Source organism: Ascaphus truei, chromosome 18 (assembly GCF_040206685.1).
Source record: "Ascaphus truei isolate aAscTru1 chromosome 18, aAscTru1.hap1, whole genome shotgun sequence".
Lineage (NCBI taxonomy): Eukaryota > Metazoa > Chordata > Amphibia > Anura > Ascaphidae > Ascaphus > Ascaphus truei.
This window is the reverse complement of record NC_134500.1, coordinates 26,652,634-26,667,808: the sequence shown is the minus strand read 5'-3', so window position 1 is coordinate 26,667,808 and position 15,175 is coordinate 26,652,634.

Below are 15,175 nucleotides of genomic sequence, written 5' to 3'. Positions count from 1 at the left end.
GGGGTGGCCCTGAGGCAACGGGAGGAGGGGGGCAGGATATACACCGGGGGGGGGGGGAGGGGACGCTGGCACAGAGGATATAAAGGATGAGGCATTGGGGGGGGGAGGTGGCACAGAGGATATAAAGGATGAGGCATTGGGCGGGATGCTGGCACAGAGGATATAAAGGATGAGGCATTGGGGGGGATGCTGGCACAGGATATAAAGGATGAGGCATTGGGGGGGATGCTGGTACAGGATATAAAGGATGAGGCATTGGGGGGGGGGATGCTGGCAGAGAGGATATAAAGGATGAGGCATTGGGGGGGGGATGCTGGCACAGGATATAAAGGATGAGGCATTGGGGGGGGATGCTGGTACAGGATATAAAGGATGAGGCATTGGGGGGGGGGTGCTGGCAGAGAGGATATAAAGGATGAGGCATTGGGGGGGGGGGTGCTGGCACAGGATATAAAGGATGAGGCATTGGGGGGGGATGCTGGCAGAGAGGATATAAAGGATGAGGCATTGGGGGGGGATGCTGGTACAGGATATAAAGGATGAGGCATTGGGGGGGGGATGCTGGCACAGAGGATATAAAGGATGAGGCATTGGGGGGGGGATGCTGGCACAGGATATAAAGGATGAGGCATTTGGGGGGGGGGGATGCTGGCACAGGATATAAAGGATGAGGCATTGGGGGGGGATGCTGGCACAGGATATAAAGGATGAGGCATTGGGGGGGATGCTGGCACAGGATATAAAGGATGAGGCGTTGGGGGGGGAGGCGGCACAGAGGATATAAAGGATGAGGCATTGGGAGGGGGAGGCGGCACAGAAGATATAAAGGATGAGGCGTAGGGGGGGGGGAGGCGGCACAGAAGATATAAAGGATGAGGCGTTGGGGGGGGAGGCGGCACAGAGGATATAAAGGATGAGGCATTGGGAGGGGGAGGCGGCACAGAAGATATAAAGGATGAGGCGTAGGGGGGGGGAGGCGGCACAGAAGATATAAAGGATGAGGCATTGGGAGGGGGAGGCGGCACAGAAGATATAAAGGATGAGGCGTAGGGGGGGGGGAGGCGGCACAGAGGATATAAAGGATGAGGCATTGGGGGGGATGCTGGCAGAGAGGATATAAAGGATGAGGCATTGGGGGGGGATGCTGGCACAGGATATAAAGGATGAGGCATTGGGGGGGGGGATGCTGGCACAGGATATAAAGGATGAGGCATGGGGGGGGGATGCTGGCACAGGATATAAAGGATGAAGCATGGGGGGGGGGATGCTGGCACAGAGGATATAAAGGATAAGGCATTGGGGGGGATGCTGGCACAGGATATAAAGGATGAGGCATGGGGGGGATGCTGGCACAGAGGATATAAAGGATGAGGCACTGGGGGGGGATGCTGGCAGAGAGGATATAAAGGATGAGGCATTGGGGGGATGCTGGCACAGGATATAAAGGATGAGGCATGGGGGGGAGGGGATGCTGGCACAGAGGATATAAAGGATGAGGCATTGGGGGGGGGGCATGCTGGCACAGAGGATATAAAGGATAAGGCATTGGGGGGGATGCTGGCACAGGATATAAAGGATGAGGCATGGGGGGATGCTGGCACAGAGGATATAAAGGATGAGGCATTGGGGGGGGATGCTGGCAGAGAGGATATAAAGGATGAGGCACTGGGGGGCGGGGGGGATCCTGGCACAGAGGATATAAAGGATAAGGCATTGGGGGGGGATGCTGTCACAGGATATAAAGGATGAGGCATGGGGGGGAGGGGATGCTGGCACAGAGGATATAAAGAATGAGGCATTGGGGGGGATGCTGGCACAGGATATAAAGGATGAGGCATGGGGGGGGGGGGATGCTGGCAGAGAGGGTATAAAAGACGAGGAATTTGCCTACAGATCACCTCGCTGCCTCCAGGGTGGGCATGGGGCCTGGAGCACACACACACACACACACACCTCTGTTGTGTGTGTGTGTGTGTGTGTGTATATATCTGTCTCATGCATGTACATGTCCTCCCCCTGCAATCAGGAGATCCTATTACATCAGATCTCATTAGCTGGGTGCTGGCGGTGCCTGTCCCTGCGCCTCAGGCTCCGGGAACCTCTGGGGATATACCGACCAGAGCAAAAACAATCATCTTCCTTTCCAGTGACGCCCGAAATACATGAGATACCCCCATATAACACATCAAGTGCTCACGTTTTATACAGAGGCATTCACCCTCTATCTACAGTGTTTATTGATAGACTGAACTCACTCTATATACAGATACAGGGAGAAGAGCTGACACTATAAACAGATACCGGGAGAAGAGCTGACACTATATACAGATACACGCAGAAGAGCTGACACTATATACAGATACAGGGAGAAGAGCTGACACTATATACAGATATAGGGAGAAGAGCTGACACTATATACAGATACAGGGAGAAGAGATGACACTATATACAGATACAGGGAGAAGAGCTGACACTATATACAGATACAGGGAGAAGAGATGACACTATATACAGATACAGGGAGAAGAGCTGACACTATATACAGATATAGGGAGAAGAGCTGACACTATATACAGATACAGGGAGAAGAGCTGACACTATATACAGATACAGGGAGAAGAGATGACACTATATACAGATACAGGGAGAAGAGATGACACTATATACAGATACAGGGAGAAGAGATGACACTATATACAGATACAGGGAGAAGAGATGACACTATATACAGATACAGGGAGGATAGTTGACACTATATACAGATACAAGAAGAGCTAACACCATATAGATGCAATACAGGGTGAAGAGCTGACAGTCTATATACAGTGAAGCGACTTGCTGCCCTAGGTCCCTGCTCCCTCCCCCTCCCTCCTGTTAATGAGCTCAGGGTGATAATGACGAGAGCAGGAGAGACACAGGGGACCGAGCGCAGACTGATGCAACGGACCCCAGCTCGCTGAGGCAACAGCCTGACTCTGAGAGGAAGCAGGAGTGCAAGAGCTTCTCAAGTGTGAACAGAACCGCAGTCACGAGGATTATCCCCCAACTAACAAAGGGTTAACAGTACTGCCCCACAGAGGTGACACGCTACAGATACCGGGAGAAGAGCTGACACTCTATATACAGATACCGGGAGAAGAGCTGACACTCTATATACAGATACCGGGAGAAGAGCTGACACTCTATATACAGATACCGAGAGAAGAGCTGACACTCTATATACAGATACCGGGAGAAGAGCTGACACTCTATATACAGATACCGAGAGAAGAGCTGACACTCTATATACAGATACCGAGAGAAGAGCTGACACTATATACAGATACAGGGAGAAGAGCAGACACTCTATATGCAGATACAGGGAGAAGAGCTGACACTATATACAGATACAGGGAGAAGAGCTAACACTCTATATACAGATACCGAGAGAAGAGCTGACACTCTATATACAGATACAGGGAGAAGAGCTGACACTATATACAGATACAGGGAGAAGAGCTAACACTCTATATACAGATACAGGGAGAAGAGCAGACACTCTATATACAGATACCGAGAGAAGAGCTGACACTCTATATACAGATACCGAGAGAAGAGCTGACACTCTATATACAGATACCGGGAGAAGAGCTGACACTATATACAGATACCGAGAGAAGAGCTGACACTCTATATACAGATACCAAGAGAAGAGCTGACACTATATACAGATACAGGGAGAAGAGCTAACACTCTATATACAGATACAGGGAGAAGAGCAGACACTCTATATACAGATACCGGGAGAAGAGCAGACACTCTATATACAGATACCGAGAGAAGAGCTGACACTCTATATACAGACACAGGGAGAAGAGCTGACACTCTATATACAGATACCGAGAGAAGAGCTGACACTCTATATACAGATACAGGGAGAAGAGCTGACACTATATACAGATACAGGGAGAAGAGCTGACACTCTATATACAGATACAGGGAGAAGAGCAGACACTCTATATACAGATACCGGGAGAAGAGCTGACACTCTATATACAGATACCGAGAGAAGAGCTGACACTCTATATTCAGATACAGGGAGAAGAGCTGACACTATATACAGATACCGGGAGAAGAGCTGACACTATATACAGATACAGGGAGAAGAGCTGAGACTCTATATACAGATACCGGGAGAAGAGCTGACACTCTATATACAGATACAGGGAGAAGGGCTGACACTATATACAGATACCGAGAGAAGAGCAGACACTCTATATACAGATACCGGGAGAAGAGCTGACACTCTATATACAGATACCGAGAGAAGAGCTGACACTATATACAGATACCGAGAGAAGAGCAGACACTATATACAGATACAGGGAGAAGAGCTGACACTCTATATACAGATACCGAGAGAAGAGCTGACACTATATACAGATACAGGGAGAAGAGCTGAGACTCTATATACAGATACCGGGAGAAGAGCTGACACTCTATATACTGATACCGAGAGATGAGCTGACACTCTATATACAGATACCGAGAGAAGAGCTGACACTCTATATACAGATACAGGGAGAAGAGCTGACACTATATACAGATACAGGGAGAAGAGCTGAGACTCTATATACAGATACCGGGAGAAGAGCTGGCACTATATACAGATACAGGGAGAAGGGCTGACACTATATACAGATACCGAGAGAAGAGCAGACACTCTATATACAGATACCGGGAGAAGAGCTGACACTCTATATACAGATACCGAGAGAAGAGCTGACACTATATACAGATACCGAGAGAAGAGCAGACACTATATACAGATACAGGGAGAAGAGCTGACACTCTATATACAGATACCGAGAGAAGAGCTGACACTATATACAGATACAGGGAGAAGAGCTGAGACTCTATATACAGATACCGGGAGAAGAGCTGACACTCTATATACAGATACCGAGAGAAGAGCTGACACTCTATATTCAGATACAGGGAGAAGAGCTGACACTATATACAGATACCGGGAGAAGAGCTGACACTATATACAGATACAGGGAGAAGAGCTGAGACTCTATATACAGATACCGGGAGAAGAGCTGACACTCTATATACAGATACAGGGAGAAGGGCTGACACTATATACAGATACCGAGAGAAGAGCAGACACTCTATATACAGATACCGGGAGAAGAGCTGACACTCTATATACAGATACCGAGAGAAGAGCTGACACTATATACAGATACCGAGAGAAGAGCAGACACTATATACAGATACAGGGAGAAGAGCTGACACTCTATATACAGATACCGAGAGAAGAGCTGACACTATATACAGATACAGGGAGAAGAGCTGAGACTCTATATACAGATACCGGGAGAAGAGCTGACACTCTATATACTGATACCGAGAGATGAGCTGACACTCTATATACAGATACCGAGAGAAGAGCTGACACTCTATATACAGATACAGGGAGAAGAGCTGACACTATATACAGATACAGGGAGAAGAGCTGAGACTCTATATACAGATACCGGGAGAAGAGCTGGCACTATATACAGATACAGGGAGAAGGGCTGACACTATATACAGATACCGAGAGAAGAGCAGACACTATATACAGATACCGGGAGAAGAGCTGACACTCTATATACAGATACCGAGAGAAGAGCTGACACTATATACAGATACCGAGAGAAGAGCAGACACTATATACAGATACAGGGAGAAGAGCTGACACTCTATATACAGATACCGAGAGAAGAGCTGACACTATATACAGATACAGGGAGAAGAGCTGAGACTCTATATACAGATACCGGGAGAAGAGCTGACACTCTATATACTGATACCGAGAGATGAGCTGACACTCTATATACAGATACTGAGAGAAGAGCTGACACTCTATATACAGATACCGGGAGAAGAGCTGACACTATATACAGATACAGGGAGAAGAGCTGACACTCTATATACAGAAACCGAGAGAAGAGCTGACACTCTATATACAGATACCGAGAGAAGAGCTGACACTCTATATACAGATACAGGGAGAAAAGCTGACACTCTATATACAGATACCGGGAGAAGAGCTGACACTATATACAGATATAGGGAGAAGAGTTGACACTATATACGGATACAGGGAGAAGAGCTGACACTATATACAGATACCGGGAGAAGAGCTGACACTATATACAGATACAGGGAGAAGAGCGGACACTATATACAGATACAGGGAGAAGAGCTGACACTATATACATATACAGGGAGAAGAGCTGACACTATATATAGATACATGGAGAAGAGCTGACACTCTATATACAGATACCGGGAGAAGAGCTGACACTCTATACAGATACACAGAGAAGAGCTGACACTATATACAGATACACAGAGAAGAGCTGACACTATATACAGATACCGGGAGAAGAGCTGACACTATATACAGATACCGGGAGAAGAGCTGACACTATATACAGATAGAGAGAAGAACTGACACTATATACAGATACAGGGAGAAGAGCTGGCACTTTGTAAACAGATACGGAGAAGAGCTGACACTCTATATACAGATACAGGGAGAAGAGCTGACATTGTATACAGATACAGGGAGAAGAGCTGACCCTATATAAAGATACAGGGAGAAGAGCTGACACTATATACAGATACAGGGAGAAGAGCTGACACTCTATATACAGATACAGGGAGAAGAGCTGACACTCTATATACAGATACAGGGCGAAGAGCTGACACTATAGAAATACACGGAGAAGAGCTGACACTCTATATACAGATACAGGGAGAAGAGCTAACACTCTATATACAGATACAGGGAGAAGAGCTAACACTCTATATACAGATACAGGGAGAAGAGCTGCCACTATATACATGTAACGGGTATTCCCTGTGAATACAGACGCTACTGCCTGCTGTGTAACCTGTGTGGCCCTCAGGAGCCTGAGCCTCCGCTCGGGGAGCCTGGGGCACATACATATAACACAATCTCGTGGTGCAGCGCCTCCACCTGGGAGGGATCCCGCCAGAGGGGGAGTGGTTCCTCGCAGGACATATATATATCACTCCACACCCCTGCACCGAGAGCCGCCGGGAGCTCCGCAACGTGACCACGGCCCTAGCAACGGGCCGCACGTGTCCCCAGCGACCGGCCGCATTCCAGAAAGAGGCGCGCTATGCTCGCACACGCCCCCGCACCTCTCCAGGAGCGGCTGCTGTGAGTACCCGGAGGGGGGGAGGGGGGGTGCGCACTGAAAGGGGGACCTGGCTACATACAGATACAGGGAGAAGAGCTGACACTCTATATACAGATACAGGGAGAAGAGCTGACACTATATACAGATACAGGGAGAAGAGCTGACACTATATACAGATACAGGGAGAAGAGCTGACACTCTATATATAGATACAGGGAGAGGTACAGTGAGGTACTGGTATACACATACCAAACATTCATGTAAATAAAGGAGTATAATTAGTATATATTATATACACAGACATATATATATATACACACACACACACATATATATATATATATATATATATATATATATATATATATATATACTGTATATACAGCACACATTCCCATATATACACACACACACACACACATATATATATATATATACTGTATATACACTGTATATATATATATATGTGTGTGTGTGTGTGTGTATATGGGAATGTGTACTGTATATACAGTATATATATATATATATATATATATATATATATATATATAATATATATAATCAAAAAATAAATAGACGATACCGTTCTGTGGCTAACGAAATGCTTTTATTTGTGCGAGCTTTCGAGATACACTGATCTCTTCTTCCGGCGATGTTACAATGAATGGAGCAAAAGCTATACTATAAAAAGTGTCTATTGGAATGTTATCTGTGCTGGTCCTTCCCCCGGTGTGGATGTGTTTTATGGCTAGAGGTGTCAAAAGGTTCCTGAAAGCAAGTGAAGAAAGAGTGTGTGTGTGTATCTGTGTGAATATAAGTGAATGGAGAGCCCACAGTATATACAGTGCTTTACACAAGGTGTGTGTGGAGTGGGAGTGGATATAAATGGTGTGGGTGGGTGTGGAAATGTGAGAGATTGTAGCACAACTAAAAGTGTGTGTGGATACTATGTGGTCCCTATTGGTGTATAGGGATGGAAAAACAAGGAGTATTAGTATGTGTAAGAGACAGCTGTGTGTGCATTCATATAGCACAGTATGTACAGACATGGCCTTTAGCACTCATGGGAAGAGAGTTCACTTGTGTCAGAAATGACTCATAAAATTTCGATCTCTGTTTGGCCACCGCTAAGTGTACGGTATCATCTATTTATTTTTTGATTATTGAAGCTCGGCTAACACGGAACCGATACCTCTATATGTATGTATATATATATATATATATATGTATGTATATATATATATATATATATATATATATATATATATATATATATATATATACTGTACAAACTCACATATACACACATACATAGTGGTGAGAAAAAGTTTGGGAACCGCAATAGTTACAGAATTTCTATGAGTTTTTCTACGATAAACTTCCTAAATCAAAACCTGCCTTTTCTTAAATATTCAAAAGGGTTAATATTAACCAAATTACATGTGTGTTGAAACAAAACGATGTATGAATTAGACAAACAATGAGTAATTAAGAGTCAGGGTATGTGAAAAAGTGAAACCCTGGTTTTATCAGCTAAATAAAAGGGGATAATTAGAATCCAGTGTTTAAATAATGAGGTCGTTCTTCAGGGCTGAGTTTAGGAGTCACCACCCTATATAAAGATCCGAAACTTTGTGAGTTTGGCCTTCACCATACAGGTGTGTGGAAACACGTCATGCCATGCTCAAAATAAATCTCTGAGAACCTCAGAAAAACAGTTATTGATGCTCATCAGTCTAGAAAGAGTTACAAAATAATTTCTAAGGATTTGGGGCTCCACCAATCCACTGGCAGACAGATAGTCTGCAAATGGAGACAGTTCAAGATCACAGTCACTCTACCCAGGAGCGGTCGTCCTACCAAAATCTCTCCAAGAACAAACCGGCAAACCATGCAGGAAGTCACAAAGAACCCCAGAGTAACATCCAAGGATCTGCAGGCCACTCTCGCCTTTGCTAATGTGAGTGTTCATGACTCAGGTATCAGAAAAAGACTGAACAAGAATGGTGTTCATGGAAGGATATAGTCAGGAGATAACCACTGATCTCTAAAAAGAATATTGCTGCCCATTTCAAGTTCGCAAAAGAGAACATAGATGGTCCACAGGACTTCTGGAACAAAGTTCTCTGGACAGATGAGTAGAACTTTTTGGCCTCAATGAGAAACGTTATGTTTGTCAAAAAACAAAACTGCGTTCAAACAGAAGAACCTCATCCCAACCGTCAAGCATGGTAGTGGTGGGAGTGTGATGGTTTGGGGCTGCTTTGCTGCCTCAGGACCTGGATGGCTTGCCATCATTGACACAACCATGGATTCTGCGTTGTATCAGGAGATTCTAGAGAAGAATGTCAGGCCAATCCATCCATGAGCTGAAGTGGGTCATGCAGAAAGACAATGATCCTAAACATACAAGTAGATCTACAAAACCATGGCTGCAGAGGAAGAAATTCCATGTTTTAGAATGGCCTAGTCAAAGTCCGTGCTTAAACCCCATAGAAATGTCGTGGCAGGACCTGACGCCAGCTGTCCATGCAAGGAAGCCCTCAAATGTCACTGAGTTAAAGCAGATCTGTAAGGAGGAATGCACCAAAATTCCTCAGACCCCATGTGAGAGACTGACCTGCAGTTGCAGGAAATGCTTAGTTGAAGTATATTCCTAGATTTTGCAAAGGCTTTTGATACTGTTGATCATGTTATCTTGCTAAACAAACTCCAGTGCTCTGGAATAGGGAAGCATGCTTTAAACCAGGGGTGCTCAAACTGGGGGGCGTGGAATTTTGTTGGGGGGGTGCGGCGGTTGCAGCGGCCCCCGCACTCTTACCCGAGGCATTTAAGTTAAATGTCGGGGATCCACGCGAGGCCTCTGCTACCTCAACTTACCGGGGTTCTGTAGTCTTCTGTTCGGCGTCATGTGACGTACGCATCGCCATGGTAACGCGCATCAAATGACGCTCCGGGGTCACGTGATGTCACATGACCTGCGGCGTCACTGGACGCCGGGTCACAGAGAAGGGGGGCGCGAGCGCTGGGGCTATTGCACAGGGGGGCGCAGCTCCAAAACTTTACTTACCCCTGCTTTAAACTGGTTTAATTCCTATCAGGTAGATCCCAACATGTGTCTATCTCAGGATCTAACTCCAACCCCCTGGATATCACCTGTGGGGTCCCGCAAGGCTCTGTTCTGGGGCCCCTACTTTTTTCAGTGTTCATCAATGATCTTCCCACAGCTTGTAAGGAAGCCTCAATACACATGTATGCAGATGACACAATCCTATATGCACTCAACACTAGCCTCTCCGACCATGAACACATACTTCAGTCTGACGTTTTGAGACTTGAAAATTGGATTTATGAAAAGAAACTGTTTTTAAACACTGACTAGACAGTAATAATGGTATTTGGGACCAAGGCTACATTTTTAAATCTTCCAATGAATGATCTCCAGATCAGAACCAACGCTAACACCACCCTAACCCCTGTTACTAGTTTTAAATACTTGGGCATATGGTTTGACTCCCATTTAACATTTGGGTTGAACATCGATACTCTGACATCTAAAACCTATGCCAAACTAGGTGTACTTCATAGGAACAAATCCTCCCTAAGTCTGCTGGTCAGAAAGCGTATCGCACAGCAGATACTAATGCCAATTATAGACTATGGACATAGTATATGGTACAGCACCCCAAACCCACCTTAGCAAACTTGATACTCTTTACAATTCAATATGCCGTTTTGTTCTTCAATGCAACTACAACACACATCACTACGAAATGCTCAAAGAACTAGATTGGTCATCACTCGAGTCTAGGCGCAAAGTTCACCTTTCCTGTCTTGCCTTCAAATACTTTCTGGGCAAGCTACCTGCCTATCTGAACAAGCTCCTCACCCCTACCACATGCAGCACTTATCACCTGAGATCTGACTCCAAAAGACTGTTTGTGGTCCCAAAGTTCAATAAAGTATCCGGCCGCTCCTCCTTCTCTTACCGTGCACCCCAAAACTGGAACAATCTACCGGAGACTCTCACAGCCGCCACCAGTCTAAGTTCTTTCAAAACTAAAGCTGCTCACATTTTAATCTGGTCTGTAACTGTTACATACACATATAAAATATATTATCTCTTACTGTGCATGCAATGTCTTGTGTATAATGTATAAAACCTTGCTCACTTAATGTAACCATGTATTTGTCATCATAACTCTGTTCCCAGGACATACGTGATAACGAGCGGTAACGCTCAATGTATTACTTCCTGGTAACACATTTTATAAATAAATAAATAAATAAAGCACACACACACACACACACACACACACACACACACACACACACACACACACACACACACACACACACACACACACACACACACACACACACACACACACACACACATACAGTATATGCACACACACTCACATATATATATATACATACAGAATATGCACACACACATACACTCACATATACATACAGTATATATACACACACACACACACACACACACACACACACACACACACACACACACACACACACACACACACACACACACACACACACATATACATGCTGTATACACACACACATATACACACACACATATATACGTACAGTATATGCACACACATATACACTCACATATACATACAGTATATACACACACACACATATACATAAAGTATACACACACTCACATATACATACAGTATAGACACATACACACACTCACATATACATACAGTATATACACACACACATATACATAAAGTGTACACACACACACTCACATATGCATACAGTATACACACACACATACACTCACATATACATACAGTATGCACACACTCACATATACATGCAGTATATACACACACACACACCGAACTCGCCCCCACACACCTATTCGCCCGTCTCCGGAGCTGTGCGACAGCCAAAACGACCTTGGAATGATCCCCGAAAAACAGGGATATGAATGAATTGTCAGCAGTCTGTTTATCCAGCTTTTGTGTAACGGCCTGTGGGTAATTACGTGTGATTAGTCTGCGCACACCCCGGGAACAGCGGCAGCTTTAATGTCAATTTACAGGGCAGGAGATACATTTCCGGGGGGTTCATTCGCTCGGTGCAGTGCAAAAAACGTGGTCTAAAAATACAAACGTTTTATACAAACCCCTCTTCCTGATTCCCGATCACGACTTTATTGCAGAATCCTCCTGTATTTTTCTGATTTTGAGAAATAATAAATTTTTGGGGGGGTCAGTTAAATATCTTTTTTTAAAGGGTCAGTCCCTCCTAGGATTAAACACAGTGATATCTTTAATAGGTTTCATTTGAGCTGATTATCGCCTTGGATCAAACAAGTATAAGCATTTTACCATCATTTTTTTAACTCGTAACATTTTCACGGTAAACAAAAGCTTTCAATGGTTTTGCCAATTTTTATCTAATGTCTTTGGGTGATCAGACTGTTTGTCAGCCCTCAAAGCCCCAGGTAAATTTGTGAGGCCGTCGTTAGTCAGACGGAGAAACAGGCGGAGCGGACATGCTGGAATCCAGTGGTCAGTGTCAGTGTTGCCCCTTGAGGAAGTCTATTCAGACGAAACGCGTAGGGCAACACTGACAAGTTGGGACTAAGCTGACAGAGCAGAGGCAGCTGTGGAGGACTACCAAGGACGTCTGAACCCCTGTGCTGTGACTTCTTGTGGACGGCCACCGCGAGAGGACTTGCTGTAAGAGGGATTCTCCTGGGCTTCAACCCCCACTCTGTGACCCAGCGGGTCCCACTGATCACGGTCGCTTATTTGCTTGTAAGTCTTTACTGTTTTTAACATTTTGCACATAAAGTTCACTACATTATCCCTTTGTCCTCTGCCTTGTCTTTCTGGGAGTGTCCTGCACCTTCAGTGGATGATCTACTACACCATATGTTGGTTACTCGGAACAACCACAACGCCTATATTTCTCACTTAAAATGTGAGTAGTATCACTATATATTTTTTACTGATTATTATCAATTCTGACAGTGCTACACTATTTTCTTTTTGTTCTATTTCTCTGTTTCATACCTACCTGGATGAGAGAGCGCTTCGGACTCTGTTGCTGTTAGTCCTATAGTGAATTGGGATCGAATTCACCCCACTGTAGCACCCATCACAGGACAGTACATTTATTTCTGCTCTAATTATTTACATTCAGTATTTTGCGCTCTATTCTTTGTCTTCACCCGTGTAGCTACGCTGGATTAGAAACTGGATTCAATCTCCGCTATGCTGCAGACCCTGTGCAGCACCTCAGTACCCCCAGCGTGACCCCATCTATGCCCACGCCTTTAGCTCGTGACGCTGCACCAGTATCTGTGGTTCTAAGGGTGCCCCGGACCCCGACTCCTGTCCGCTATAGAGGGCTTCCCTCAGCTTGCAGAGGATTCTTGAACCAGTTCCAGGTGCAGTTCGACTACCATCCGTCATCCTTTTCTATCCACCGCTCTCGAGTGGAATATACCTTCTCGCTCCTCACGGATGAAGCATTAGCTTGGGTGTCATCTCTTGTTGGACGATTACGTCGCTTTCATGCAAACCTTCCGGACAATCTTTGATACCCCCGGCCGTGCGACTTCCACTGAATTTGCACTACTACAGTTGAAACAAGGCTCTCACACTAGGGGACTATATGCTGTCGAGTTTAGGACCCTGGCAGCAGAGACCTATTGAAACGAGGGGGCTTTGAAGGCTGCTTTCCGTCAGCGCATTGAGGAGAGGCTGAAAGACGAATTGACGTACAGGGATCTACCCTCAGATCTGGAAGGACTGATCGCCCGTTGCATGTCCCTGGACCTTTGGATGAGGGAGAGACGTCACAAGCAGGATTGTTCTCACAGATTCCTGTCTCTTCCACTGACTCCACCTATTCAGGCATCTTCCAATGAAACGCCAGGAGAACCAACGGAACCCATGCAATTGGACAATTTGCATTTGACAGAACGGGAGAAGGAGCACCTGCGATCCTTGGGGTTGTGCCACTACTGCGGTGAGAAGGGTCACATGCTACGAACCTGTCCTAAGAAGTCGGGAAATGCCCATGCCCAGAGCAAGTAGGGGAGTTTCCTCTGGGTATCTGCACCTCCTCCCCATCTCCTTGTCGCTTGATGGTCCCCATCTGCCTATCCTGGCAAAACCATTCCGTGATAAACAAGGCCTTCGTGGACTCCGGAGCCGCTGCTATATTTGTGGATAAGGCCTTCACTCAACGGATCAAGATTCCACTCCAGAGGAAGGACGTACCCCTAGGTATCTCTTCCATTGATAGTAGACCGTTGGGATCGGGGGTCATATCACAAGAGACATTTTAAATCAGGGCTACGGTTGGTGTTTTGCACCACAAACTCCTCCAGTTGGATGTTATCAATTCCCCAGCCATCGATTTTGTTCTGGGGCTTCCCTGGCTACGTACCAACAATCCCCAGATTGACTGGATTTTGGGACAGATAAGAACTTGAGGCTCGGTCTGCCATGGCAGATATCGTTCACCCTGTCGTCCGGTGGGTTCTCTTCTACTGCCTGCACTGGAGGACTTACCCGGTCTCCCAGCCTAGTTACTCTGACCTGAGGCGGGTCTTCAACAAGGGACAGGCTGAAGAATTACCTGTGCGTCGACCGTATGATTGCGTGATCGATCTCCTTCCTGGGATGACGCCTCCTTGTGGACGTACATATCCTCTTTCCGAACCGGAAACCAAGGCGATGAGGACATATATTGATGAGAACCTGAAGCGAGGATTCATTCGCAAATCCAGTTCTCTGCTGGGGCAGGTTTTTTCTGTGTGGCAAAGAAGGACGGGTCATTGAGACCTTGTATTGATTACCAGGGATTGAATAAAATGACTGTCAACAACCGGTATCCTCTTCCTCTGATCACCGAACTCTTTGATCGTGTACGTTGGGCAACAGTTTTTACCAAGCTCGATTTAA